This window comes from Camelus bactrianus, chromosome 9 (genome assembly GCF_048773025.1).
Source record: "Camelus bactrianus isolate YW-2024 breed Bactrian camel chromosome 9, ASM4877302v1, whole genome shotgun sequence".
NCBI classification, from domain to species: domain Eukaryota; kingdom Metazoa; phylum Chordata; class Mammalia; order Artiodactyla; family Camelidae; genus Camelus; species Camelus bactrianus.
The window spans coordinates 53,247,250-53,272,715 of record NC_133547.1 but is presented as its reverse complement, the minus strand read 5'-3'; the positions used below and the strand labels follow the sequence as shown (position 1 = coordinate 53,272,715).

The 25,466-nt window shown below is 47.5% G+C and overlaps 1 protein-coding gene across 2 annotated transcripts in view; it reads right to left on the bottom strand.

The window, feature by feature from the left end:
• Positions 1-25,466, bottom strand: part of MAF (MAF bZIP transcription factor) — a 344,308-nt gene that overhangs the window by 103,452 nt on the left and 215,390 nt on the right. Inside the window, exon 1 of one of the 2 annotated variants that reach the window (XR_006719433.2) lies at positions 9,343-9,497. The exons of the other annotated variant lie outside the window; for it this stretch is intronic. The gene's annotated coding sequence lies outside the window, so the exon portion shown is untranslated. Of the gene's footprint in view, positions 1-9,342; positions 9,498-25,466 lie in introns of those variants that run through there. 2 annotated transcript variants of the gene reach the window in all.

The window sequence follows — 25,466 nt, the reverse complement described above, 5'->3', positions numbered from 1 at the left end:
GGAGCAGCAAGGAGGAGGCAGGCACAGTGCTGGCCAACTGGGTGCCTGAACTTGGACTCCAGCCCCAGCTCCTCCCAGCAGTTATCGTCCCCCTTGGTGTGTAAGTAAGGAATGTGGGGCTTGAGACAAGGGAGCTGGTTCACGGTCCCAGAGTGAGCAACCCGCTGGTTAAGAGTTAATCCCAGCCGGGTCTGCCTGACTCCAAAGTTCCCTTCCCCTATGCAAAGGCACCTTCCTTATCTTGCAAAAACATCATAAACCCTGGCTATGAAGGCCAATCCCATGAGTGATGGACAAGGGTAAGAAACCGTGTAAAGCTGTAAAACAAGAACTAAAACTAATCCTCAGGGCTCACATGGGAAATTGCCTCAGACATTTCAAGAAAGAAAGTTGGGTCGTTCGAGGAATGAAGCACCTCAGTTTCCCATTTACTTGATACTCGACAAATTGACCCATAATGAGATCAAGCCCCTTAACAAATAAAGAGCTAATGCAGGCCTAATCCCACGCGGAAGATGAAAAATGTATCTGAATCTTTGGCCTGGCCTGAAAAATCAGACCTTCGGAGTGTGGGTGGAGGCCACCGTATAGGGCGGGGAAACATCCCCTGCTAGGAAAGGGCTGGTGTTGGACAAAGTGGCTTCAGTTAAAATTTAAATGTCAGCTGATTTCACACCGTGCTGGATCGTAGTTCTAGAAGAATTGAAAGAAGTATTTGTGTCATCTCCCCCACACTTCATGGTTCTGTTCTCCATACTAGCTCTGAGATGCGGTTTCCTTTCTTGAGGCTGCAGACTTAGTCTTCTCATCTGCAAAATGGGACGATAAGCATGTGTGCCTTGTAGGGATGTTGCGAGGATTGAGCCCATGGCGAGCCCCCCACCCTCGCCACACCACCTGCTGCCACTGTACTCTGGTGACCTTCATGGATTATTTTTAAAACCTTGTTCTCACTCACCAGTTCTCTCCCTATGAGATTTGTGGCTCATGCTGGACTGGATCAACTCCTTGGATGGGTGCTCAGGAAGCAACCACTGTAATGAGGCCAGCTACAATTAGTTCTAACTAATGATCAGTTTGGCTTGGTTCTGTTAGCTTTAGTTTGGAACGTTCCTTTCCCATCATGACCGAGTTGACAGCGTCCCTTTCGGGAGGAGATGACTCTGTGTTTGTCTGTCTGTTATGTGCATCAGTGGGTCAACCAGCATAGAGCAGGTGATCCAAAACAGACGTTACTGAACAGGCCAGGATAGTGGTATGAGCTTGGATATTGAAGCCAAACATCTACAGTAGTGGTTCTCTGCCGATGAGCTGGGTCCCACCTAAATCTCACTGTTCTCTGTGTTAAAAACAAGGATGATGACAGTAACTACTTCCCAGGCTTCCTGCAAGATTAAGTGAGATAGTATTCACCATGGAGCCGAGCAAGTGTTCTAACACATTGTTTATTCCTCACATCAGGGGATTTTCTGTTTCAGTGAAAAATGTGTGTGATCGCTCCTGTGCAAAGGTAACAAGGCAGTGGAGCTCTGAGGTTTCCCCGTCTTCCACGTTTGTCTCCAATAACGTTAAGTCACCAGTTGGCTTTGTCCCTGATCAGTAGCAACCCAGGCTAGTGTCTGACACCCTGAGCTGAGGGCAGCATTTTCCACGTCTTGGGTGAGCCCCCTGCCTTCTCCTCCCCTCTGCGTCCTTCTCCATCAGTGTTTTTAGAACCCCCAAGGGCCTCCTGTTGGTACCAGAGCTGGTTGTTTATTTCCACTGAGTTTTCTGGGCCCAGTGAATATGGGGACCAATGCTATGGAAGCCTCACTGATCCTAAAGAAAATTCTGATTTTCAGCATTGCATTAATACAGAGCAGGGCCGTATCTGGTTCTTTGTTGTGTCTAAAACATCCAACACGGGGTGGAATGTCCTCAGAGACTTGAAGGGAAGAATGGAGACTGTGACACAAAAGTTTCTTGTAAGTGGAATTAGCATCTATGTAAGATTTCAATGTAACACTGAACAGGATGTTTCTGAGTCGTGCAACGCTCAGCTTCTTTGAGCCACCATCATCTCTGGCCTGGACCATGGTGAGTCTCCTAACTACCTCCCTGTTTCTTCTCATGCTATTCTGCCTTCTATGTTCCATACAGAAGCCAGAGGTAGCCTTTATTTTATTTTTCGGTTCTTTTATTTATTATTAAAAATTTTTTTTAAATCGAAGTATAGTTGATTTACAGCATTGTGCACGTTTCTGGTGTACAGCACAGTGATTCAGTCATACACATATATGGTCTTTTCCCTTACAGGTAATTGCAAGCTGTTGAATACATTTCCCTGCGCTGTACAGTAGGACCTTGTTGTTTACTCTGTATATAGCGGCCTGCATCTGCTCACCCCAAACTCCTGATGTACCCTCTTCCCCACCCCCTTCCCCTCTGGTGACCGAAAGTTTGTCGTCTATGTCTGCGAGCCTCTTTCAGTTTTGTAAGTAAGTTCGTTTGTGACATTTGTTTAGATTCCACTGATAAGTGGTATTGTATGATACTTGTCTTTCTCTGTCTGACTCTCTTCACTTAGTATGATCATCTCCAGGGCCATCCATGTTGCTGCAAATGCCATTATTTCATTCTTTTTGTGGCCGGTAGTATTCCATTGTGACTATATGCAACTTCTTTACCCAATTAGCCAGAGTTAGCCTTTAAATACCTAAGTCAGCACGGCTCTCCATCTCTGCCAGAGTAGAATCCAGATGGCCACGGCCCCGAGCCGCCAGTGTCTGCCCTGGCCTCCTTTGTTCCCTCATCTCCTCACTCTTGCCTCACTTCACAGGCACTCCCTAACCCTTCTGTCTGGAATGCCCCTCCTCAGGGACTACCTGGCTCCCTCCTTCCCTTGTCCAGCTCTCCATTCCAAACAGGTCGCCATCAAAGCGGTCTTCCCTGACCGCCCATCGCGGCAGCACCCCACCTCTCACTTTCTATCACTTACCCCCCTTTATTTTTCTTAAAATAACACCACGCTTTGCCTTGCTGTAGGTGTGTACGTTAGTTTGTTTATTGCCTACTTTTAGGACAGGAGGGCAGACACTTTGCTTTACTCACTGTGACAGTTCCAATGCCTAAAGGAGTTCTTAGCACATACAGGTACTGAATAAACATTTATTAAATGAATTATTAGAAAATGATAAGATTAATAACTAAAATACCCTTGCGTCAGTGCTGCTGCTGTTTGTCGAGTGTGTTCGATTTCCTTGGCACAGGCCGACTGGCTATTTGCTCACTTGCCTGAACGTATCACCTCGCTGAATCAGTACAACAACCCTCTTATATTAGACAGTGAGAAATGACCACGATAATCATTGTCATAGGTAATATTTATCAAGCACCTACTCCAGGCCAGACAGCAACTGCTGTATGAACGATTACAAGTCCCATTTTACAGATGAGCAAACTGAGGCAGTTTGATGAAACAACCAACCCACATGATCAGAGACCAGTGAAGTCAGGCTTCAAGGCAACTAAGCATGTCTCCAAACCCAAGGTGATTCTCTACCCTGCTTTCCTGGCCAGAGGGGAAATGGCTTGGCCGAGGTCAGAGTCTTCTAAGCTGGAGTTCATATCCAGGTGCTGCCAGCTTCGAAGTCCAAGGTGCTCTTTGCACTTCGCCTCCCAGCCCATCTCCTGCACCCCCAGCCCTCGGCAGATGGCCAGACACACAGCCGGTTGTCTTTCCTGCTGAGCAGGTGAGTCGGGGGTGACCTGAAGAGGGTCAGGGCATGGACAGAAGCCACAGCCCTCATTTCTCATCCAGTGGGGTACGGTGGTCCAGGGCTCTGGTCCGCTTTGTGCCTGTGGCTCCCTGGGCCAGAAAACTCTCAGGCATCACTTGGGATTCAGCTTCAAGTCCCTTTGGGACCAGGCTTGTTTTTCTTTGCCGATCTGACCCTATATGATCTCAGACCTCAGGAGCTGGTTAATCCGAACACGCCTGATGGATAATTGTTTCTAACTTAGTACCTACACTCCCTGCCTGTTAGAAGCATTAGGAGACTAGGAGGGACTCTGCCGGCGGCAGGCCTATAAAAAAAATCAGAGGGGCAAGCCAAAAAGAACACAACAACAGGCCAAAGTGATGCAGCAGACGCCATCACTGGTCCACTTGTCCTGAGATGAGTAAGAGGTGCCGGCAAGATTAGCCAGGACCCCAGGGGGCACTTCTGTCACTCCTGCTTCCATGGGTTAGATGGAGGGGAAGTGCAGAAAACCTGATCTCTATTTAAAATGCCCAGTTTTGTATTCAGAAATGGAAGTCTTTATGCACAGAGACCAGAATGAGAAAACAGGTGGTCTAAGGCTGGATCCCAGGATCTCAGTGAGAGCTGGTGACATCACCACGTCCAGAAAGCAGTCTGCCATCTCCAGCAGGGCGTGCTTTCCCAGCAGAGGTCACGGTGTCTAAACGACACATCCCTGATCCGCAGGAAATGAAGACAGGTAGACCTAACGTTAACACGAGACTGACCTCTGACACAGCGGCGCCCCCAAGAGAAACGGGTGCAGGTGTCCACCCAAAGACACGTGCACAGATGCACGTAGCAGCTTTAGCCATAAGGAGAATCAGAAAACAACCCAAGTGCCCACTGAGAAGAAAATGGATACACAAAGTGGGGCAGAGTCGTGCAACGGATGCTTCAGATCGAGAGCAACAAGGGAGCTGCTGGGTCACGCCAGACACTGCCGTGCCAAAGGAGCTGGACGCCGAGGAATACACACCGTCCCACCCCTCTGCCAGCAGTTCTAGGACAGTGACGGCGACTGACCAGTCAGAACGGTGGTCACCACTAGGGGGCACTGCCTGGGAAGGGGCAGGAGGGAACTTCCAGTGCTGGAAGAGTTCTCTATTTCGATCAAAAAGGTGGTCACAGAGAGTTAGACAGACAACATAATTCATTGATCGCAGGACCGGCAACATCATTTGCAAGATCTCATGCACACTGAAAATGAGGGGTCTCTTGCTGGCACACTTCAGTTTTACTTTAATAAAAAAGCAAAACTAACGTGATAGAATCAGAAGGAAAAACATCTTTTTTTTTTTTTGAACGGAGATATTGCAGATTGAACTCAGAACCTCGTGCATGCCAAGAATGCATCTTACCACTGAGCTGTACCCGCCCCCTAGAAGAAAAGAAACCCTGATTTTGGGTGGGGGGGGGGCTGTTGGGGAAGGGAGTGATTTTTAAAAAGGCCCCACATCACTCCTTGATGTAGTTTCTGTTCGACTCGACAGTGCCCGTTTCCTGGCGCCCTGGCCACACTGCCTTCCAAAACTCATTAGACTGGCATATTCAAAGGAGAAGAATTAAATCAAGCCAAAGAGCTCAATCAAGCTGGAATGTACATTGGAAATTTGTATTTGTATTTAACTCAGCTGGGCTTCAGAAGGAGCTGGAAAACCAGGAAGGATGGCACCTTCTCCCCAACGTGACCCAAGAAAACAGCAGGAGGCTGGGGAGGACAACATCCCAGTCCAGCGAAGATGCCGGGGGTGTCTGGGGTGAGCCACGTGAGCCCTGTCTGCCAGAAGCGGGCGGGAAGAGGGAGGCATCCAAGTCAGGGGGTGACGATCAGTGGTGAGCTTCCACAATGGGCAACCCAGCAGGCAGCAGCTCAGGGCGGGGGACTGATGGAGATGGGAGCACCCCACAGACAAGGATAGGCCTTCCTGGGCTCCACCTCCGCCTGAAGATATTCTTCCTTGGCTTGAGTTTTATTTTTCTTTTTGGCTCAGAGAGGGCAAGAGGCTGGGGGGGGAGGTAGCCCTTGGACCTGTCAAGATTCAGAGCTGACCAAGACTCCTGCCCTGAGCATGTTTTGAAAAAGACAATTCCCAGAGACCAGACAGGTACAGAGCCCGGCTTTCAGGGGTGCAGAGGAGTGGACAGGCCACCCTCACTTCAGGGGCACCGTGGGAAATGGGACATGGGACATGGGGGGGCAGAAGCTATGGCTCTGGAGCTTCAGAACTGGGGTCAAATTTCACAAGCCTCCCCTATGAGTTACCTCTCCCCCTCCCCCAAGGTCATGAGCAGCATTACCTCAAGCACGGTGTGTAAGTCTATACATGTCACTCTTCTCATCCCAAAATGAACATCACACCAATGAAAACCATTCCTTGTCACGTTGCAGCATTACACAAATGCATTATGTACATGCCCTCATATGAGTTCTACAACCAGCTCACACGGCGGGTACTGATAGCATCTTCATTTTGCAAATAAGTGAGCTAAGGCACAGAGAGGTTAAGCAACTTGCCTAAGGTCACACAGCCAGGATACAAGCTGAGCTGAGGTTTAACCCAGGGATCCTGGCTGTAGAATCTGTGCTCATAATCACTCCACTATCCTCTTTAGGGATATAGGGAGTGAAACAGTGAGAAATCCTAAGTAAAATGGCCTACAATGTGGCTGATACTCAAAATTAACCCCGTCCTATTTTCTTCCATTTTTCTGAAGTACAGTGTTGCAGCATCATTTAACCACTCCGGCTCAGTACTTAATTAAGAAGGGACAACCCAGAAAGGTTAAGTAATTAGCCCAAGGTCACACAGCATGTATATACTGAAGTGAGAACATAATCAAGCATTACATGTCTTACTCCAGGGAGATCCGTGACTTTCTCCTGGGACCCATGTGGCATTTATGGTGAATTTCCTTTTCTTCTGTAATTTGGTGAGAATTTGTCTCTTTTTCAAGTTTGGAAAGGGGGTGGGCTGCTGCTGGAGCTACAAATTAATAAACGTGGACATAATCTTGGTTTGGATTTATTTACATCTTCCATAAATCATATTTATTGAGTGCCTGGGGTGTACAAGGCATTGTGAGCAGTCCTACGCATTAAGGCAAGGAAAAAATAAACATTACAGACACTTGGTATATACTGCAGACTACTTAAATATCCAAAGCCATCAAATAAATCATCAGACTGTTTAGAAATAGGCTCTGGCATGCTCCCTGCAAACTTTCATACAAAACCCCAAAATTGTGCAACTCGGAATGAGGGCTGCTCGGTGCTGGGAATATTTGTTAACGCAAGTGAGTGGGTCGTAGGTGCTGGAGTCGTCCACGTTTTGGAGTTTGGGAATATTGTGGCTTTCTTCTCAGTCTCCCTACTCGGACTAACATCTTCAAACGAGCAATAAAAAAAAATGGAGCCATAAAACACTGACAGCACACCATTTGCAATTTCGCTGACCCAGCCCAGAAACAATCTCTGCACCATCTTGAAAGGTGTCAAGAACATGACTGTTAGAAGTGCAGGCTGGGGAGCTGCAGGTGCATGCACACACACGTGCACACACACACATGCACACACACAAACATGCATGCCGCCCCTGTTTCCTTCACAGCGTGGTAGGGGGAGGGTTATAGAAGAGCTTGCATGAGATCTCGCCGTAAACTATAAAACCCGTTTCTGCAGACAAAAAGCTACTACCCACCACTTAAATAAGGGCTGACTCCTATTACAAGTTCAATCCAAATGGATTTGCTGTTTCTTCTCCATTTCAAAGTCTAGCGGAGGTAAACCCACTCCCTCCTTTTGCATATCTTGTAGCTCAGGAGCAGAATCTGTTTCCTTCCTCCTTTATTCGGTAAAGGCTGAATGAGCATCAGCTGTGTGTCAGGCACTGTGCCAGGCACTGGGGAAGCTGAACATAAACAGGACGTGCCCCTGTCCTCAAGGAGCCCACAGTCTCATAGGGGAAACCCCATGTAAGTCAGGCATCATAATCCAGCAGGAGAGGCTTCATTCAATCAGTCCTGCACTGGGTTCCAGCATCACAGACTGTGGAGTCCCCACCAGATTCCCAGTGGAAGTAACTGAGGATTTTGAAGATGGCATTGGTCTTAACTCTATGAAGACAAAGTAAGAACATTCCAGATAGGGTCCAAGCATATGGAAACAGGAGCAAGAGAGACAGAGGAACTCATGACGTGTGTGGAAGAATTTTAGCTTAGCCAAGAGACTTCTGGAACTCTTGTGAAGACTAGGAAGGAATTTCAGGGCTAGATCACAGATGCCTTTACACACAAAGACACAGAGCGTGAACTCTTTCCTAAAAGCAAGAGGAAGGCATCAAGGATTATTACAGAAGGGAGTGACAAAATCAGATTTTCCTTTCGGAAACATCTCTTCCCTATCATTTTCCTTTTTAAGCTCCCTATGCTTCTGAGAGCAAAATGCATGCTCCAAGAATGATCTTGTACACTTCAGACAAATCTCCTCTAGGTTAAAGATGATTCAGTGCAGATTATTTTCGAGCCCCAAAAACAATCTGTGGAAGACATACCAACTTTAATGAAGCACAATGTGTGCATTTTCAAAATTGTCAAGGTTTACAAGGAAAGCAGCAAAGAGGCAAAAGAAATCAGGAGGGAGAGAGAGAAAAACAAGGGAGTTAGGAGAGAGAAACAGACATGGAGGATGCAGGTGTCTAACCTGTACAGACGCAAATCTTGACTTTGCCCTTTGCCAACGGCACACACCTGTGTCAGCTGCCTCTGCCTGAGCCTTGGTTACCTTATTTTAAAAAGGTTAAATCCTCACAGTTTCTCATAGGGTTGGCATGGGCTGGATGCTCACAGGATGCTCTCCCTTTCAATAATGCAGAGATAACCCAGGAGGAGACACATGCACCACCTCTCTCCCAGCCAGGTATGGCCATGTGACTCGCTCTCCCAAAGGGATGTGAGTGGAAGTGGTCTGTGTCCCATCTGGACCAAGGTTTTTAAACTGAGCCTGTCTGCTCTTTGCCCTCCTTCCTTTTCTACTAGTTGGGGGTAGATGACCCTGAGGCCCTAGGGGACAACGAAACCACAAGACAAGAGGAGCTTGAGTCCCGGAACCACTGCATGGAAAAGAGCCACCCTCAATGGAGGACTCTGACTGGACTCTTCCAGGAGCACAAGATCTTGTGTTGAGCCATTTAAACTGTCGAGTTTATTTGTTATGGAATCTAACACTATACTGACTAATACAGCATGCAAACTGCAGGCAGACATAACAAAAACCATGGTTTAAAAGGCACCAGATGAAAGGAAAACACCGCACACCTGCTTTTGGCATTTTCTTTTTAAGGAAAAGAAACGAGATCCAATTTCCAGAGGATGGTTTTTCACCAGTGTCTTTGGAAGAACCTTTTAATTGAGCAGCCCCTAATGAGATTATCTCTTTGAGGGGGAAAACAAAGCCAAGGCCAAGTTTCTTTCCTCCCCTTCTCCCTTAAAAGCCTCCTGCCAAGTTCTAACTGCTATTATTTAACAAGTTCTTCAATTTAAAAAGTTACCATCTACTCACCACCCTGGTGAAGCTGTCAGTTGCTGAGAAATGGAACACAGCCAGCTGATTAGTTCTGATGGACTGCGGTGTGGAAATCCAGTCTCTGTCACTGAAGTGCCTGTTCATCCAATTAACCAAATTACTACGGGGAACTCTCGCCAAATGCAACTTAGTGGCCGGCTGCTGGGGAGGTCAGGGATGGTGGAGGAGGGGATTCTGTCAAGTGTCGGCACCTCCTTACCTGTCCTCAAGCCAGAAAGAGTGGTGCCTGCAGAAAGAGCAGAGCAGACCCACCCTACTGCTCTCCTGCCCGGCATGAAAATGTAGGTGTGACTCTTTAAAAGGGTGTCTCCGTGTTGTTGTGATGACAGCCACCACCACCGTCGTCACCATCAATAGTGATGCTGCTTTTACTTCATCATTTCACACCGACTGCTAAGGCACCTGCTCTGTGCCAGGCGCTGAGTTTGGAGCTGAGACTAGCAGAAGACATACTGGTCTAAGACTATGTCTTTCTGGAATTAGTATCCTAACAGGGAGAGACAAACAGCACAATTTTTCAACCTCAACACTACTGGCTTTGGGGATCAGATCCTTCTTCGTGGTGGGGGCAGTCCTGAGATTGCAGGGTGTTGGCGAGCCTTCCCTGGCATCCATCCACTAGATACCAGTAGTATCTTGAGTTGTGACAAGCAAAAATGTCTCAATACATTATCAGCTGTCCCATAGGAGCAAACGCACCCTCTCAGCCTCTCTTCCCCATTGAGAACCACTGCCTTCAGTGGTTACCCAGATAAAGAGATACCTACTGGCTGGGATTCAGGCTGGGAAGGATAGAAACAGTAGAGTGAGACAGAGGCAGCTGGGTGGTCAGGGAAGGCTCCCTGGGGAGGTGGCATTGAAGCTGAGACTCCAGATGAGGAGGAATCAGCTATGTGAGGATCTGAAGAGGTACGGAATCTGGATTTTATTTAAAGCACAACTAAGAGAGGCAAGATCGAGTGCTCTGGTGCGGAAGTCAGACCTCTAATGCCTCAGTTTCCCCATCTGTTTAATGGAGACACAAAAGCACCTGTCTGGGAGAGCTGAGGTGGGGATTGAGTGAGTTCATGCATTTGAAGTGTGGAATCTGGAGTCTGGTGCAAAGTCAGTGTTCACTGGCTGCCCAGCGGGAGGCTGGAGCTGCCTGGAATCAGCCCAGGGCAGCAGACTGCCCACGTCTCTTTCCCCCTTACAGCACTCCGGGAGCTTGGACTTGGCCGTGGTGGGAGTGTTTATATCACGGAAATTGGCAAGTGCTAGGAATCGGGGTTTCTCCTCCAAGTGCCAAGAGTTAAATGTCTGTCAGCACACTCCTGGTTGTCTGTTATTAGTATTAGGTTTGGCAACCAAAGGGTTTTGAACATAGGAGTGAGCTGATGGGATTTAGGTCTTTAAAATGTAACTGACTATTTTGTAGAGAAGAGACAGAGACGTGAGGGTAGGGGAGGAAGCAGGAACACCAGTTGGGAGGCCCTGGTCAATGAGACCAGGTGGTGAGGGTGGACTTGAAGATCAGGGTCAGATCTGAGACATATCCCGGAGATAAAGGGGGTGGACTTGCTGGTGGACTGGACGTGATGGACAGACTAGGGGTGACGTTTCTGGACTTTCAGGCAGATGGAGTGTGATGTGATCTCTGTATCACTACTACTGCTGGCAGCCATAACAACAGCAACAAAGTTCCTGGTTGCCTTCTGCTGAGCTCCCACGTATTTCCATATGAATATATATTTCCATGTATTCCATATTTCCATATATTTATTAAGTACAGACAACTTCCATATTATTTCTCCAGTCTTCTCTAAAGCGATGTGAAGGAGTTGTAATTAGATTGAGCTACATGTGACTGTGGCACTGAGGCTCAGAAGAATTCAGGGGCTTTGCCCAAAGCACCGGGGGGCCAGTGGCACATCCCAGGTCTCGGGCAGCTCTCTCTGACTTGGAGGTCCACGCCCACCTCCAGCCTGCCTCACTTTTTCTCCATTCTGAATCTGCTCTACAAATGCCCTTGGCCCTGGAAGAGGGGCCTCTTTGCTCTTGGGGTATCTTTGGGGTGGATGCCGAGCTGTGTTCTTCATAGTATTTGGCAAGCAAGGAAGCCCAGGAGAGGCTGCAGCTGGAGGAGGTTAGAGGAAGCTCCCTGCTTGGCTCCCTTGCTGCCTTCCACTTCTCCCAAACTTTCTGAGACTCTTTTTCCTGGGCATGATTTATAAGGACTCAAGCAGGTGGCTCTCAAGTTCCGGGTTGTGTAATTATTAGCATCACTACCACCATCACCATCATCATCGCCCTCATAACAGAACATTTATGGACATTAATACATACAGGTATATTAACATACATTGTTAAATTGCTAAGAGTGCAACAGGCATCATGCAAATGCCTTACCTCACTGGCTCAGCTCTGTGAGGTGGGTCACATTATTATCAAAATAGAGATAAAAGAGACTGAGGCTTCGAAAAGATAAAAGAAGTTGCTCAGATCACATGGCCAGTAAGTGGAAGAGCCAGAATTCAAATCTTTAAGAGCCTACAGGGTTCTTGGGCTCCAAACCACTTGTTCTTATAATTAAATTGCCCTCTATGCCACTAGGTGCTTAAAAAGGCTAAGATATGCAAAGGTTTCCCTCGGTCTGTTTTCCTCAATGACCCCCTGCTGTGTCCCCCCAACCCCCACCCAGCGTGAGTCAGCCGCTCCAGCCAGGTGACTGAGTCAGAGGTCAAGTGGGATAGGGTCCCCTTGGGTGACATCATGCCTCCCATCAAGGAAACACGTCCCAGTGCCACAAATCCAAGGGCAGGACAAACTCTGCCTGTGGGGATGTGTTCAGTTGGGAAAAAAGCACCACCACCATATTTGTGTGTTCCAGCTCCTCTTGTCTCGTCTTTTTTGCCATCAGTGGTTCGTAGAATTGGACAGGCACCTTTAAGAACTACATACAATGGCATCTGACTGGCTCATCTTGGCTGAACGCTCTCTTTAGAAGGGACGGAAAAGCGCATCTGAATCCTGGCAATTGTGTCATACTGGTGAAACCCACATCTGTGTAGATAACCCTTCAAATGTTCCGAAGAAAAAGTACACACACCACCACACCAACCATAACCAGAAGTGGAAACATTCTTTTTGTGCTTGAAAACAGACAGTCTGGTCTGTTACCATTATTTGTGTCAGTTGCACTGATACTTTCCTTGGCTTAGAGACATGCGTAAACGGACTGTCGTGAATGCAAATTTTGTGGTAAAGGCCATTTATACGAGCAAACTCTTGACTTTTCCAATCAGTAATCTTTAACGTGCCATCCGGATTATGTCTCTATTTGGATTATTTATGAGAATTCTTCCTGCTGCAAACAGGCAGAGTCGCCTGTCTTTGGCAACAGGTCTGAAAGTTTATTGACTTAGTCTTCCTACCCCCACCTCTCCCAGCACACTTTTTCTTCCTTCTTCTTAATAGGTTGGTATAGTGACATGTAAGAGAACCTCAGGGTGTGGTTGTGACATTTAAAAAGAAGACTGTACTTCCTTGGTGAAATCAGTCCGATGTTTGCATTTATAGGACCCCTGAAAACTTTGCAATATTCACATATGCTAACTAGACCTTGGCCCAGTGTCACCTGCTCACCACAGAGGCACACGTGTTCAATAAAATCACAGTCCCTGTGACCTTAGGGATGCTTCTGAGAGCTGATGGAGGAATTCCCTGACACTCCTATTTAAAGGAAGCTGGTAGAGTTTGCTGAATGCCTTCTAACCACACCGCTTCTTTAGAAGGGATGAAGCATGCATTTTCACTTTTCAGCAATGCGGGAGGAAGGAAGCCTTATGCCTATCTTGCAGATGAGAAAACTGAAGCCCCAGTGATGTTAAATACCTCACCCAAGGCTACATGGCTTGTAAGTGGTTGAAGGAGACTGGACCCGGGTCACTGACATCCTTCAGAGCCCTGCTTACTAAAGTGTCCTTTTGATATGAAACTCCTCGGGTCCAGGTTAAACATATAACTCATTGTTCAGATTGTGATGATTTTGAGCGAGAAAAGGAGTGATCTTAAAAATTAGGCTCATCATAAGATCATACATCGTATGTCAGGACAGTCCCAGACAATCAGAACATGAGGTTACTGGAGTTATAAAGGTCAGTTCCCACGCCCCATCCCAGACCCACTGAGTCCAGGCTCTAGGGGCGGGACTTGGACATGGTTTAACAAGATTCCCGGTGATGCTCTCTGTTACCAAGTGGTCCCTGAATCCTGGCTGGCTACTTCAGAATCATCTGGGGAGCTTGTTAAAATACTGGTTTTGGGGTCTACCAGCACTATGTATTTATATTTGGTACGTCTGATCTGGGGCACAGAATTGTGCATTTGTAACAAGGGTCTGTAACATTCTTGCTAAATAACAAATCATTATTAACAAAATAGGGGCTGAATTCAAAACATAGCCTTCCGTTTTGTTACACATGGGGAAGTAGGAAAATCTTCATCTTATAACTCTTTTTCAAAAAGATGTTTCATTTTTTGGTAAAGAATTGAATCAAAAAAGAAGGAATATTTTCTGCCACCCCCTGGCTGGTGTATGAACTTGGGGAAAGTTCCTTTCCTTCTCTGGGCTCCAGTTTACATGTGTTTATAAAAGGAAGAGCAGAAGGAATGTCTCAATTTAATTAGTTAAAATACACCCAACATATACTCAGAATCATGCTTAGTATGTAAAGAGCTCGGTGAACCTAACCGCCGTGGTGAATTTTACCTGATCTGATTCTTCCCAACCTACTTTGCGATTTTAGTCTTTTTCCCTCATTACATACATACACATATACATATTACTATATCTAATTACAGTATAATGTTTCCAACCCTTAACCACTATACCACCATCTGCCATCTGACTACCTATTGTCACTCTGCTCAAAACCAATTTTCTGTAATTTTTCCTATTCCATCTGACTTTGTCCTAAAATGCAAAAGAGAGAAGAATTTGCTAAAATAATGATGTGCTGAAAAATCGTAAGAACTGGTATTCTGGAACAGAAAAGGACATTAAGAATACTTCTTCACCATGCTTTGTAATGGCTGTATAATACTCCACTGGAACACTTCAGTTAGCCAGTTGTCTGTTGTTGTATATTAAGGTTTCCTGGGTGTTTAGATACTATAATTGTTTGCTTACTTGCTTCCCTGTTTTGATTAGCTATGATAATTTTCTCTAAATAAAGTCAGAAGAATGACTTTGAATTTGGTGAATTTAATTGTTAGGAATGGCGTCTGAGGCCTAAGTAGGCAACACATCCCCCTTGCTGCTCTGACTCAGGACTTACTCTTTGTAACTCTCTTTCCCACTCCAATGGGTTCTAAGGAAAACAGGGCCAAAGAATTGTCTAAAATGAATAGTTGCTCAACAATAAAAAGAAAAAAAAAAACAAATAATACTCTGAAAACAGGGGAAAAAGTGGGTCATTCTTTGTTTAATGGCAAAGCAATATAAAAAGGCTTCCTCTTTCATGCTGAAATCCAAGTAATGCCTTCTGAGGCTTTAGTCACCAACTTCAAGGAAGGAAGAAAGTTTTTTTAAGCTGAGGATGGACTGTTTCTGTCTTATACTGTGTGTCAAAAAAAAAAAAAAAAAAGTCACAGCAGATCTAAACCACACCAAAGGATATAGATGCCTTCTTACTGCAGGTGTGTGTCCCATTAGCCCTATTAATAGTATGTAATTATAACGCTATATATTTATAATAGAGCCTAAAAACAATGTGCACATTGCTGATGTTTAAACACCCACATGTCATATTTTGCTTACTTCCTAGGGAGAATTGACAGACGATGCTCTTAGTATTTGACAAGACTTAACCCGTTGTCACAATAATCCCACCAGCTTTTTTTCCCCTCCTAAGCTCGCAAATGAAATGAGACCCACAGCATGACTCGGTGGCGCTATTAGAGACAGATACTCCTGGGTGAGTCCAGATTCTGCTGTGTGACCTTGAGCAAGTCCTGAGCGCCGCACCTGGCGTGCGGTCTGGCTCTGGGAGGGCTCTCAACAAGTGCTTCCTGTAACTGTCACGAACTGGCCAGGCTACATCATTTGCTGGGAGCTTCCACGTGGCAGACAGGTCCTTGCTGGAGGACTCGACCTTTCCATTTTGATTGCAGCCGTGCAGGCGAACATCTGGGCATGCAGGAATAAGTGTGAGGGGTGTGCAAAGCCCCAGGCTCCCTCCAGTTGGGCCCTGCCTTCCAACGAGCTCCTCCAGGGTTCTCACCCAGCGGATCACTAACAGCAGACAAGAGCTGAGAGCCAGGGCTGTTGGTCATAACATTTGCATAGCACGTGAGAATTGACAGGGAGCACAAGCCTTCAGCCCAAAGCGAAGCTGTCCCCTGGATCCATTTTAATGGGCATCGGTGACTTCTGTCCTTGCACGGCTGGAGTACATCTTCCCTGACACGGCTCCCAGCCCTCCCTATTATCGGGAAAAGTTCTTGTGCTTCGCACACACCGAGCAGGGAACAAAAGCGGCGGGGGAAGTGTCAGAGAGAGAGATCTGAGCCGGGTTTAAAAATGATATGCTGGCAGTCAGCTCTGCTGGGCTGGGGAAAGTCTGGCCATTATAAAGGTCCAGAGAAGTTGCCTTGGCAGTTGACATCCCAGCTCTGCTTGCCTCGCATCCTGTGTTCCTGCACTTCCCGGGCCCAGAGCTCAGGGATCTCCCGTCTTAACTCCCATCTCCAAGCAGGTCACCATCATCCACCGGCAGTCAGACTTGCAGACCATGTGTTCTTGCATCCCAGGCAAGAATTGCAGGTCAAATGCAATCACCTTTTGCCTTCACACTGGAGAAAAAAGCTTATATATACATATAATTTTAAATTTTAAAATTAGGAAATCCACTCTTTATTTCTTTGGAATATTGTCCTTTCAAGGATGTCTCTATTTGCATAGTTTGATCCTTTGCCTCTACCCAGCACCAACATTAGCGTGACCTTTTCCTGCTAATTGGAAAATCTTACGGAAATAAACCCTGTCAGAAAATGAGAAGTGACTCCCCCTTTGGATGGCCAAACGACCTCAGAGGGGGAAAGAAGTTCTGAATTTCTGCTCCTTTTGTGCACACACTGCAAAATCTTTATTACTTCGGAGAGCCTTGAAGCTCAGTAATGCCCCTCCAGTGCAAAGCGGAGTAAATAAATTTCTTCTTATGACCACTTTGGAGAAACACACAAGCAGATTTACTCAGCAGGGATAGATAGTGGACAGGATAATGAAGAGAGAATAAGAATATGATCGGGGTTTACAGCCTCTTCTGTCTCTTTAAAGGGTTTTAATCCTTCAGAAACAGGATACGGGGTCCATTTCCTTAAAGATACAGTGTCCCTTCTGGGACAAGTCATGTTATAAAAAGCTAAGATGTAACATCTATCTCGCAATATTGATTGGCACTTTAGTGTGATAAAAGGGGTTGAACCTGAAGGGGAAAAAAAGGGAAAAAAAAGGTAAGCGGGAATGACTCTTTGAAGAATTCAAAGTGTCCCTGTAATATCAGGCCAAACTTTAACGACAGAGGAACAAAAGCATCCTTGGGGCCGGTGACAGTCGTTGGCAGGGCTGGATGATTGGGGCGGGTTTCAGGGACAACTGATTCACCTCGGCCGGGAAATGACTTGTTTTAAAAGCAAGTCTGATGATTCTGATGATGCTTAGATGGACCCAAAATGAGTCAGGCTAGATATTCTGATCCACTGCCGCTGATCGAAAGGGCAAGGACCACTCTCTTGAGAGGCGTAGAGTGAAATGCTCCAGTGACCCAGTTGTTTCAGTTCACCGCCCAGATTCAGTGCAGTCGACGTCCCCCCAGTGCTCTGGGGTGAGCACAACCAGTATTCTCTCCCCAGGCATGATGACTGGCTCCTTTCCCCCAAATGAGGACACCTAACCTTTGCTGAGTATTCACTATGTATCAGGTACTCCCACTTAATCCTCACAAGAATTTCAGTGGCAAGGTTATTAACCCCAGCTCACAGACTAAAAAACAGAGGCTCAGAGAAGTCCTGCATCTTATCCAAGGACACACAGCTCATAAGGAGCAGAGCTGGGTTTCAAACCCATGTCTGCCTGAATCTGAAATGCACACTCTCCCCCATCATGTTGCCCAGATCAGGCTCCTAAGAGGATCTGAGGTTGCCCTCCTGTGATTTGGTTCCTGACACACTACCTCCTCCCAAGAACCCCCGACGTCCTCTCCAATTTGTGGACGGCTCCAAGTGGCGCCCAGCACAGTGGGGTGTTTAGCTTGATGCCAGCAGCACACACCTCCCGTTGAGTTGTGACAACCAAAAATGTTTCCCAACATTGCCAGATGTCAGGGAGTGGAGTTCAATAATGTGAAAACCATTGAAATAGAGCATCAGATGGGAGGTGGGTATATAAGATGTAACGTGTAAAAGGTGGGGCATGGGAGGTGGGAAGGGATAAATTGAGAGTTCGAGATTTGCAGATATTAACTATTATATACAGAATAGATAAACAACAAGTTTCTTCTGTAGAGCACAGGGAACTGCACTCAATGAAATGAAAAAGAATATGAAAACAAATATATGTACGTATATGGATGCCTGAAACATTATGCTGTACACCAGAAATTGATGCTGCACTGTAAATGGACTATACTTCAATTTAATAGTAAATTTTTAAAAAGGTGGGATATTAATACGTCATTATTAGAATTCAAAACATGGAACCCTTGCCCTATAACTAATGTCACAGGCAATAGAAAGAGAGAGAGAGAGACAGAGAGGAAGCAAACATGTGTCTCTGACCCCATATAATGTAACGAATCTAAGGATCATGTCACAAAACCTAAGTGAAAACAATATGCAAACTTAAAGGGAAATTTTTCAAAGTATGTTGAGGTTGTGAGACCGGCTGTGTGCATAACTGTACACACACAACCAACAGCACAAATCTTACTGCATGAAGTTATCCCCAGACTGAAAGGACTGGAGGTGAGGGACCCCAGCAGGGAGGGGGGTCCTCTGCATAGTGCCTGTAATATGTCAGGTCCTGCCAGGAGCCCTGTAAGGTGGGCCCCATTTCTCTCCCTTTCCAGAGGGGTTCCAGAAGGGCGAGGAACTCAGCCAGAATCAAACAGTCTGTGGCAGATCCAGGACTGACATCAAGATCTTTCAGATGATGCTTCTAACTCCTGGGGCCCCCAAAGGGAAAAAGAAGTTGGCCTCTTCCTCTCATCGATAGCAGCTCGTGGACGGGAGTGATCATTTGTTCGCATCCTTGGCCATCCTTCAGTTTTCTAGACCTGCAAAGTCTTCTAAGGATCCCTGTGCACCTCTCAGGGTGCCATGGCCTTCCAGAAGCCCAGAGATGCATGGGGGTAAAAAGGGGTCATCTCAGTGCAAGGTGGACGGGAGTGCAGGAGGAGCCCGGGGGCAGAAGACAAGGTGCAGAGATCCCGAAGACATGTGTGGCCATTACGTGTGCTGGGGGGTGATGGCCACATGGGCAAAATGGCGTCTTTTGGCCACGGTGGGAGGTGGGGAGGAGCAGGTGAGGGCCACTTCCTCTGTGGGGAGTTGATGGAGTTCTGAAGGGTAAAGAGCTCTGAGGCTCAAGGGAGGGGGTGCAAGGAAGATGCGACCAGTAGGAGCAGAACCCAGGTTTGGGAGATACTGAGGAACTACAAGCATGCCAACAGCTTATTTCTTTCTGCTGGAGCAAAAGGGACCAGGCAGCAGGGAGGGCAAGTGACAGATGCAATGCCCATTTTAGGCCCGTCTGCCCAAGGGAGAACCGTCCTTGGAAACAATCACAACGTCCACCAAGGGCTTTTTTACCCGGGGGTCTCCATTTTGAGATTTTTATGCCAACCTAGTGCCTGGACCCGTGGGAAAGACAGAGCTGTGTCAAAAGTAAGAGGAATTTAATTTCTTGTAGCAGTGGTGGGTAGCAGGTGGGCAGGGAAAAGGGAAAACCCTACAGAAAAAACCATGTGTATAAGAAATTCAGGAAGAGTCAGATTGGGACTAAGGAAAAAAAAATAGTGGGAGAGAGAACCTGGAAGATGTCAGAACTCTGGGGAAAGAGAAAAAAAAAAAATCCTGTTTGGGAAACAGTCCGAAGTTGTTTCATAACATTTTAAAACCAAAGCTGGCTCAAACATAAAAGACTTCTCCTTTCTTGATAAGATTACCTCTTTACATCCTGCCCTCACCATTTCAACAGAGCTAAAATAATCTTTACTTTAGGACAGTTAATCTGAAGTCTGTCTTCTTGAAGCATCTTTATTAAAACTCCTGTAAGCACTGGCAGTGCTTGGAGCTGTCTCCCTAGCCCTTCACAACCTTCCCTCCCGGAAAATGTGTCCCACATGCTGAAAATAGAACCAGGTCCCTGGCTGGAGTAGTGTGGGAGGGGGGCATGGGGGAGACGGGGGCCCAGCCGAGGCATTGCTAGGGCTGTGACCCGGAGGGCCCCAGAGATGGAGGAGACACTGGACAGAGGGAGGAGCCATGTCCTTCTGGTTTCCCAGTTCATTTGAATCCTTAGAAGCCTCCAAATTTATGAGTCTTGTCCCAGGGGGGTTCAATGAGAGTCCCTTACTGGTTAAAGGGGGGTGGTTCCAGATCCTTCCATGGCTTCGGGATTCTGACCCCGCGGGGCAGAGAGTGAACGGAGCTTGGGATTCGGTGTTGGCGGACGTGAGTGCGAGCCCCAGGCCTGCCATTCTGTCTCACCTCCTCAGAGCAGCAGCCCAGGGCGCCTCCTCCGAGAAACAGGCCCGAGCTCTTTGATCATTTTGAGAGTTCAATGAGGAAAGCACACAGTAGGGACTCAAACACGATTCATCTTAGTCTAAACGGAAGTTGTTTCTAGCACCCAAGAGGAAGGAGGTAGGTTTGGGCACTGCGCCCCCTGGGGCGGCCCAGGCTGAGCCTGGGGACTTGGCGGGGAGGCTAGGGCGCCGTCGCCCGGCCTGCCTCCAGCCAAGCGGACACGGGAGCCGGTGGGGGGGCGCGGAGTCTGAGGATCCGGGCGCACGCTCCCAGAGAGAGATGAAGTTCTGGATCAAAAGTACGTGAGTTTTTGTAAATCAACTCTGCTTCAATTAAAAAAGAAAAAAGAAAAAAGAAAAAGTATTACTGCCAAGAGGTCTGATGCCAGTCTGATTTTCTTTTGCTTCTCTTTGATTCACACTGGATGTGAACTTTTTGCATTATGCTCAGAGAACATTTTCCTTATAATTAAAACCCCGTGACTGCATTGGAACATCTACCTGTCAGTACTGAACATTTTCAGTCAACTTTTCAAGTTATGGAATGACCTTTTAATGTAAACATTACATTTAAAGTCTTTTATTACAGCAATGTTTCCTTGAATTATTGTTTTTTTTTTTTTAATTGAAGTACAGTCAGTTGCAATGTGTCCATTTCTGGTGTACAGCACAACGTCCCAGTCATGCACATACGTACATATATTTTGAAGTATTGCTTTAAATATTCGTTTGTTCCGTTGCTTTGGTATTCTTTTCTGAGAAAGCCAATAAAATACATATCAACAACAACAAAAAAGAAATTGCATGAGTTTCAAGTTAGAATCCTGAGCAACTATCTTCTTAATGTTCTTTTCCACGGTGACTATTTCTAGAGAATTCTCCAGGCCCTGTCCTTTCTCTTCTCCTTGCAGCCACGTGTCCACACACATACACATTCATACACAGGCACATATGTATATAAAACACATACACATACACTGACACACACACACACAAATGCACCCAAATACACACTTACATACTCACACATGTGTACGAGCACATACGCACTCACACACACATGCACACTATACACTCACAGATGGGTGCATCCACACAGCCACACACAACACACTCACATGTGCACACAAACTCTCACACACAACACATCTCTCCAAAACCCAATTCTTCCTGCAAGCTCTCAGTTTTAACTGAAGAGCTGGAAGTCCTCAGGTCACACCATCATCTGTTCAGACGTGTCACTCAGCCCACCCAGTGGCCTTGGTTTCACTGAAGCCAACACACGTGGCCTTTCTGGGTACAAGTCTTTCACTAGCTCTTCTGCTCTGGAACCTTCACATTAAGGACACCCAAGGCTTGCTCCCAGCCTTCCCCACCTGCCTCCCATGTCCTCAACCTTGTGCCTCACCTTTCTGTAGCCTGGGCCACATTCCTCCATGGAAGCATGCCTCCATGTCCCTGAGTTCGCCGATCTGTCTCTTCCTCGTCCACCCGCCAAGCTACATCTTATTCCTGGACCGTTTGCTCAACAGTCATTCACTCAGTGCCTCCCACACTCCAGGTTCTGAGCTGGGTGTGGGTACGTGGCGGAGGGTGGGGAAGGGCTGCTTCAGAAGTATTTCTGCTCTCAAACTCACAGCTCTCTGCGGCGAGCTTCTTGGAAGCCTCCCAGGACAGCTTCTCTCTCTACCCAGGTGAAGCTGGTCACCTCCTTCTAAGGATCTCTGTTATCTCCACTACTGCAAACCAACTCATCTCCACTACTGCAAACCAACTCAGAGTTTTCACCCCTAACCCTGGAATTTTTTCAGCGCTGCCTAGATGCTGGAAGGTAGCTCACCAGCCCCTTGTATAAGGCAATCCCTGGGGGCCACTCCTGACCCTTCCCTCTTCCTCCTTTATTACCTCCAATCGTCACCTATCCCCTGACACACACACACACACACACAAATGCACCCCCCCACACAAATGACCCCCTAAATCTCTCTCATATTTACCCCTCTCCATCATCCTCGCCTAAGCCCCCACCATCTCTTGCTTGGGGTGTTCCACTAGACTCCTGATCACTCACCACTTCCTGTAGTCCAACCTTCTTCCAGCAGCCGTGGCAACTTTTTTACATTATTAACATGGTAGATCAGTCTGCTGGCCTTTAATTCCTTCCCTCTGCTTCGATCATTAAACAGTCTTGGTTTTCCACGGCTCTGGTGTCAGATACCAAGACCATTTTCTACCCTGGCATCCTTGACCCACACCGTGGGCCCTCTTATTCTGTGAAGCCTTGTTTGAGTTCCTCCTCACCCCACAGGGCCTTTGCACATGCTGTTCCCTCTGTCAGGAACACTCCCCTTCCCCTGCTGATAACTCCTGAGTTCTATTAGCTCTCAGTTTAATTATTACCTTTGCAGGGAAGCCTTCCTGAACCTCAGGACTTAATCATTCCATCCTCATAAAAGTTCTAAATGCAGTTGGGTTCAAGGCCATCACATCACCATGTTCTGGGCCCAGCACTCTGGCATTTGTGAATCCCTTTCTCCACCAAAAAATATTAAAAAATAAATTTTATAACTGGTATAAGGGGGAAATGGGATCCAGACTGGATTCATTATTATGTACTCATTATTATGACACTCATTTTTTTCTCTTGCTTTTAAAAGAAACAAATCAAAACATTTTCATGGGCCCCTCAAAGTCTCGTGTGCGCTGTGCCTCCAGTTTCTGACAGATCCCTCGGCCCTGCTAGGTTGCCCTGCATTGAACTTGGCATATATGAACGTTTATGGTTAGGGGAGCGATGCTCCTGACTGAGGTCAGTCTCTGTCTCTGAGCTGCCAGAGATCGGGGCCACATCATCTCCATCCTCACTATTGAATCCCCAGAAGCTAGGGAAAGATTGCATTCTCTTCTCCTCCCGGGGCCTGACATGCACAGAGCGATGGGTATTCCCCCTTGCGAGGAGCTCTGCTGGCCTCTGTGGGGGTCCGCACCAAGCTCATCAATGGCCAACAGCTCTGAGCTGGAGCGGCTGAGCAGGGTATGTGGTCTAAGTACGGAATAACTGGCCTTGCTCTTGGACACCCCACGAAGGGATGCAAATGACTGATGTGTGGACAGTGTCACTTTACCACCAGTAACACCCCTGGGCGTGTGGAAGGAGCTCAAGGTGGCCATCCTGGGGCACAGCTGCCTCCTCGGATAGCCCCACGTGGGGAGGGGCAGTGGGACGTGAGCCCAGAAGCCTTGTTCGCCCACAGCTAAACTGTTCGCTTTTCAAATACCGGCCATGTGATGAGAGCTGGGCCACTGGAGGCAGCAGATCCTGCCCACCTGCTTGGACCCTGGGTGCTGGGGGCTGTCAGAGTGGCCCCCCTGCCAGCAGGCTGCAGGGTGACGGTTTCCAGGCTCAGCCCATGTTCCCACAGGCTGGTGTCCCAGGTTCATCAGTTGGAGCTTCAAGTGATGAGAACATGACAGGCAGCTCGACCCTTGACCCCACCCTGCTCACTGATTCCCAGCTGCGATTATTTTTAATTTTGATGACGTTCATTTGGGAGAAGGCAGCCCAGCCCCGCTACCTGATCCCACCCAGCTCTCAAGATCCTGGCCAGGTCTGCACATCTCATGAGGCAGGCTAGACAGAGGAGAGCTGGGGTCACATGAAGGCAGTGTTGGATCCCACCTCGTCTGCTTCTCGTAAAATGTGGACGAGTCACTTAAACTTTCTGTGAAAAGTAAAGGAGATGATGTAGATGGAGGTTTATATACGCCTGGCCTGGCACGCAGAGACAGTAAACGCCGCTGTTGTTAACTTTTAAGTGTGCTGGCTTCTCCCCTGAAGCAAGACTGCCTCTCCAGTCAAAAAGCCCAAGTCAGCCTGCAAGCCTCAGATTCTTGCCTGGAACCAGCTCTGGGGAGTCCCAGGTCCAGAGAGCCCAAGCAGCAGCCACTGGCCTGCCTGTTGCCAGGACGACTCAGAGATGGCTCTGATGCCAGGGGGATTTTCCCAGCAGGAGCGGTCACAGCCACGTGCACCAGGACAGGCCACCTCTAGCTGCCCAGGAAGGCCACAGATTGGAGTGCTGGAAGGAACTAAAAGCTTTTACCAAATGGACTTTTTCAGGGAAGCCTGAATAAAGCAGAATCGAGGCGGGATAGGAGCCAGGGCTCTTGGTCCACACGTGTCCCTGGAAGCTGGCAGGGAGTGGAGCCAGGCACATTCAGTGCCCGGCTTGAGTTTGGAACTTTAACAAGCCCTCAGATTCCCAGTCCCCCTCCCGACAACAGCACGCTGTGCATCCGTCCCCCGCCCCCAGCCCCCGCCACCGCTCTGGGAACGGAGAGTCAGGAGACTGTGCGCGCCATTACTTTCCTTCCTAAACCAGGTCATTTTCTTGCCCTGCCCTCCGAAGGGCATGCTGATAAATCTCTGAGTGAGGTCCCAGGAAGTGAGGGTGGCATCAGTTCCAGTAGCTCACAGACAGAGGTGTCTGCTAAGAGTGACTTAACAGGAAGTTCTGGGGTACACCGAGAAGTTTTTTTTGGTAGGAGGCTAGTGTTTTGAGGCCATCCTTGCTGAAGAATCTTGTACAAGAGAGGACAGCCTGGTTCACCAGGGCCCTCTAAATTCATCAGACCATCCACTCAACCACCTGGAGCTAGTGCTTACTGAGTTCACAGGAGGGGTTATGCTGAGGAGAAAAAAAAAAACCAGCCACAGTTCTTGGCCTTGGGATGCACCCAGTCAAGGAGGAGAATTCAGAGAGCCATTAAACAATTACTCAAATCAACCCCAAATTGATCCTGGGATGAACGCTCCAGAGCAAGGCCACACCCAGACCCCAGGTGCCCTGTTCTCATTCTACATCTTAAAGAGACATCAACACTCAGGAAGGATCCCAGAAGTGGGTGGCCGTGACGATGGTGGAGCATACAAGTGTTTCACATACAGGACAGCAGGAAGGTAGAAGGACCTTCGCTCGGAGAAGACAAGATCTGGGATGCTGGGGTGCCATCTTATGATATATGAAGGGTTGCTATTGATGGAGGAGGAAAATGGGCAGGTTATTTTCAGTGGGACCAAAAGGGAGAGGATGGAGAGGTGGGTGGAAGGGAGTGGCGGTGAGTCTCAGATTCACACAAGGAACTTCTGACTCCTAACTCCGGGAATGGCTGTACCTGGAAGCGGTGTCTGGTGTTGTTTCTGCCTCTGTTGGCCACCCTGCCACCATGCTTGTGATCAGTTCCAGTGAGAAGGATATTTCATATATTTTAGATGGCTCGTCCCAACCCATAAAACCCCCTCGTCTCTTTTGT